We start from the raw sequence: 3,697 nt of genomic DNA on the forward strand, positions 1-3,697 counted from the left end.
CACTTGCCTAAAAGAAACAAAGCAGGCGATTTAACTGTTGCTTTGCTATTGCACTTTGGATACCCATGGAGGCCCCACAGTTTAATGGATTGAATCCAAGGTTGACTGTCAGTCTGACATTTCGGACAGGACCTGTTGGCTAAGTGTGTGATAGTGGCCACTGGCATAAACCGATAAATTCATGCTTTTGCTTCTCCATATATAAAATAATGTTTTGAAAACTAATTTTTTTAAAGGTAGGAAGCCGTTTAATTAGGTCCTTAGCAACTCAGAACACCAGCTTGTGAGGATACATCCTTTTTGTCAGGGAGAACTGAAATCGCAGGTAGCCCTGCAGTTGAGGAACAGCTTTGCTCTTCAGCAAAATCTCTGAGTCCACAGTTTTCTCATCAGCCTTGCACTGCTCTGTAATGTCCTATTTCTCCTCTGTGTCAAAGAGCTCGCCCTCCTGGTGCCTGAGCTTGCGCAGCTGCTGGTTCTTGAAGTAAGCGTCAGTCGGGTGTTTGGGGATTTAAACCTCGCTGATAACAATTTTTGGAGAGCTGGAGATGACAAGCTTCTGGTGTGTTCTGTGCAGAGGAACACTGTTGAGGGCAGGAGGTCCAGTCACAAGTAGGAAGCCACTGCCCAGCTGCTTCAGGAAAACCACTCTCTTGCCCCTGTGGCGCCCAGTGAGGATGATGGATCGGGTCAGGACGGTCCCAGGAGTGATGCTGGCACGCAGCTTTCTCACGTGCTGGCTGAAGGGCTTTCTGCCATGACTCAGCAGCTTCCGAGGCACGTCTCCAGTGGGGTACCTAGACATTTTTCTAAGTTTCACCATAGGGTAACACCATTCTTGTCACCACAGACTCCTTTTGTGACAAGTGCAAGAACTTTCTCCTTTTTCTTCTTCTTTTAAACCTTGGACTTTGCCGCTGAGTGTTTCCTTTTGTACAAGGCCTTTCTGGGATTTGTTGCAGATCGGGATCTCCTGCCAACTCCTCTAACCGGACAGGGTTCCGGCTGCAATGGGGCTTCCCCTTCTTGGGCTTTTTAACCTTAGGGTCGGGTCACCCTTCTTGGCTGCACCAGCAGCGGTGCTCCAGCGGCAGCAGCATCACCACCACCAGCCTTTTTGGCCGCAGGCTTCTTCTCCTTTGTGTCAGGCTTCTCGACTTTTCCACTTGCCATCTTGCAAGACGGGAAAGAGGACTAAGGTCCCGGCTTCCGGCCTGTGAGCAATCTTGAAAATTAATTTTAAAAAGTCAAGTTACTATTAACAGATACTAAGACATCGTTTATTAGTGACAGATATTTTTTTTAACACCTTGCTATTGCATTTCCATCAAGGTGGCTCAGAGGCATCTCAAACACAAAGTCCAACCAAGTCTAGGTTTGAAATGATTATTTATTAACTATGCGACACATTGCATAATTTATAAAAGCTATCTAACTTAGTGGGCATTTTTTTTAATAAAATGAGGCTAGTATGATTAATGATGATGATTTAATAATTAAAAAATTAATTAATGTACATATTTTTAGGGGGGTGTTTAGACAAGATCTTCTTATGTGGTTTAGCCTGGCCTCGAACTCACATTAGTCCTTCCTCGGCCTCCTAGTGTGTGGGGATCACTGTGTAAGCATCACATCTGCCTTTTGTGCTCTATTGTCTTTGGTGATTCTTTTTTGTTTGTTTTGGTTTTCCAAGACAGGGTCTCTCTGTGTTAGCCTTGGCTGTCCTGGACTTACTTTGTAGACCAGCCTCGAACTCACAGCAATCCACCTGCCTCTGCCTTTGCCTCTCGAGTGCTGGGATTAAAGGCATGAGCCACCATGCCTGTCTTTGTCTTTGGTGATTCTATGTCTGCCTTTCTTTGCTGTCCATAAGAGTCCAAGGTCAGAGTTTCATTAACCTACACATACAACATTAATCAATTTGTTTGGTTCTTTTTCAAGATGGGGTTAGTCTGTGTATCCTTGGCTGTCCTGGACTCACTTTGCAGACCAGGCTGGCCTTGAACTCACAGTGATCCACCTGCCTCTGCCTCCCAAGGAGTGTGCCACCACGCCTGGCTCGGCTGCCTTCATCTCACTTTGATGAGCTAAATGCGCTTAATTAGAATACACCTGGACACTTACCTAACTCTCTCTCCTAATGTATTACGTTTCTATTGGCAGGCTTCGGCTACAAAAGCACTCATCGTCGTACACACATGTAGACTCAGCTCTTAGGGGGCTGAGGTGGGAGCAACTCAGGTTTCAGGCCATGTCTCGGTTAATCAAAGAGAAAGATGCCACCTTTTCATTATTATTTAAATATCCTGGGTCTGTGAGGTGGCTCGCTGGGTAGAGGCACTTGCTGCCATGCCTGGCAACCTGAGTTAGATTCCTGGGACACACGTGATGGAAGGAGAGAACAGACTCCTGCAAGTTATCCTCCGCCACACACATAAATAAATGATTGTTAAAATCACAGGCTGAGCCGGGCGTGGTGGCGCACGCCTTTAGTCCCAGCACTCGGGAGGCAGAGGTAGGCGGATTGCTGTGAGTTCGAGGCTAGCCTGGTCTACAAAGTGAGTCCAGGATGGCCAAGGCTACACAGAGAGACCCTGTCTTGAAAAACCAAAATAAATAAATAAATAAATAAATAAAAAATCACAGGCTGCTGTCGTTCAGGTTGCAGACTTCCATCTGCTTGCTACCTTGACATCCTTTAAATGTTTTGGCCTCCAAAATGGCCTTTCTCCTTCTTAGCCTGCACTCAGGGAATTTTTCTAGAGTTGGTTCTGCTCTACTTACATTCCCTCCCCCCCCCCAGACATGGTTTCTCTGTGTAACAGCTCTGGATGTCTTGGACTCTTTTTGTAGACCACCAGGCTGGCCTCAAACTCATATAGATCCACCTGCCTCTGCCTCCTGAGTGCTGGGATTAATGGTGTGTGCCAGCATGCCCGGCTTACATTCTTTTTTTTTAAAAATTTAATTAATTTTATTTGATGGAGGTGGAGTTACAGACAGGTGTAAGACTTGGGAGTTGAACCCAAGTCCTCTGGAAGAGCAGCCAGTGCTCTTAACCGCTGAGCCATCTCTCCAGTCCCTCTATTTACAATCTTTAGGGGACATGGTAATTTCATTGTTTTAGCCACCGTTTCTAAGTAAATGATTTAGCTTTTCTTTGTTGTGACAAAACATCTGATATAAACCTAAAGAATGAAAGGTTAATTCTGGCTCAGGTTTCAGAGACTTCGATCCACCTCGGCTGGCTGTGCTGTTCTGGGGCCACAGTGAACTGCGAGTTATCACGGGGGACCAGGACACACCAAGGACTAGGGAGGGGCCAGAGTATCTTTCCAGGACATACCTTCAGTGACCTACTGCTCCCAAATAGGCTCTGCCTTCTGGCTTTCCATCACCTCACAGTAATGTGGCCAGATTTCAAATCTATCAAAGGATTTATCCACTGATTGGGCCAGAGGCCCATCAGCTCACATCCAAACCTTTAACACGCTAACCTTTTAGCGTACACTTAGCAGCTGAACTGTAACACTGGGCAGAAGGACCCCCAGATTTTTCTCTCCAGTATTCTTTCCTATATATGCCTTAACCATCCTAGACAGGACCCCCTGCAGGTCTAGCTGCTCCTTGAAGTGCGAGATCCTTTAAATTCAACGTGTTCTTTTCAGTCTGACATGTCCTGGCTGTCAGTAGCCCT

At 46.2% G+C, this 3,697-nt stretch overlaps 1 pseudogene across 1 annotated transcript; it reads right to left on the minus strand.

The window, feature by feature from the left end:
* Positions 1–268: 268 nt before the first annotated feature.
* LOC311597456 (large ribosomal subunit protein eL6-like) lies at positions 269–1,204 on the minus strand (annotated as a pseudogene). The gene has a single exon. The product of its transcript is annotated as a large ribosomal subunit protein eL6-like (transcript).
* Positions 1,205–3,697: the final 2,493 nt, after the last annotated feature.

Source organism: Acomys minous (assembly GCF_964271855.1).
Source record: "Acomys minous genome assembly, chromosome: 5".
Classification (NCBI taxonomy): Eukaryota; Metazoa; Chordata; class Mammalia; order Rodentia; family Muridae; genus Acomys; species Acomys minous.